The sequence below is a fragment of the Myotis davidii genome, unplaced genomic scaffold, assembly GCF_000327345.1.
Source record: "Myotis davidii unplaced genomic scaffold, ASM32734v1 scaffold570, whole genome shotgun sequence".
In the NCBI taxonomy this organism is placed as follows: domain Eukaryota; kingdom Metazoa; phylum Chordata; class Mammalia; order Chiroptera; family Vespertilionidae; genus Myotis; species Myotis davidii.
This window is the reverse complement of record NW_006283631.1, coordinates 861,626-862,358: the sequence shown is the minus strand read 5'-3', so window position 1 is coordinate 862,358 and position 733 is coordinate 861,626.

Sequence of the window (733 nt, the reverse complement as noted above, 5' to 3'; positions counted from 1 at the left end):
CAATCCATCCATTCTGCCACCTTCCCTGCACCCCGTGGCTGGAGGTGAATGCTGAGAAGCTGGACTCGCCAGGGAGACAGATGGAAGGATGGCCCTGGGGAACTCGTGTGTGCGCACTCACAAGTGGGGAGAGTTGATTTGGGCCCGGCCTGCCGCAGGAAGCAAACTGGGGAGAGTGCATGGAGGGGGCTGGGTGCTGCAGACACCGGCGCTCAGTTAGTTGTCTTCCCGTAGAGGTGCCTGCCCGCAAAGAACCTCTATCGCGGAAGCCCGCGCGGACACCATCGATCCCTTCTCCACCGAGGGAACTGCGTGGATTCAACGCGGTGGCTGCGAGCTGAGAGCGCAGAGGCCCTGGAGGCTCTCATCCCTGATGTCTGCTTAGCCGAGCCGCTTTGGGCCCAAGGGGCGTCCGGGAGAAAGCCTCGTTTGATGAATGAGCGTTTGGGCGACACCCGACAGTCAGCCCGCCTGGCACTGCCGGAGGAGGGGGAGGCGCCGCACATGCCCGGCCATAGCTGACTCGGCAGAAGCGCGAGTTTCAGCTGCTGGCAGCTTTCTGCTCATTCTCCCAACATTCTTCCAGCAGGTTCCAAGCCGCCGGTGCTCAGTAGAGGGAGACTCCTGTGACTGGGCTGGGGTTTCTCCACGCAGAAGAGGGGTGCCCCAAAGGGAGCTGAAGGGAACCAATAGAAACTGAGCACCTTGGAGCCTGTGTTGGAAGTTTTCCATC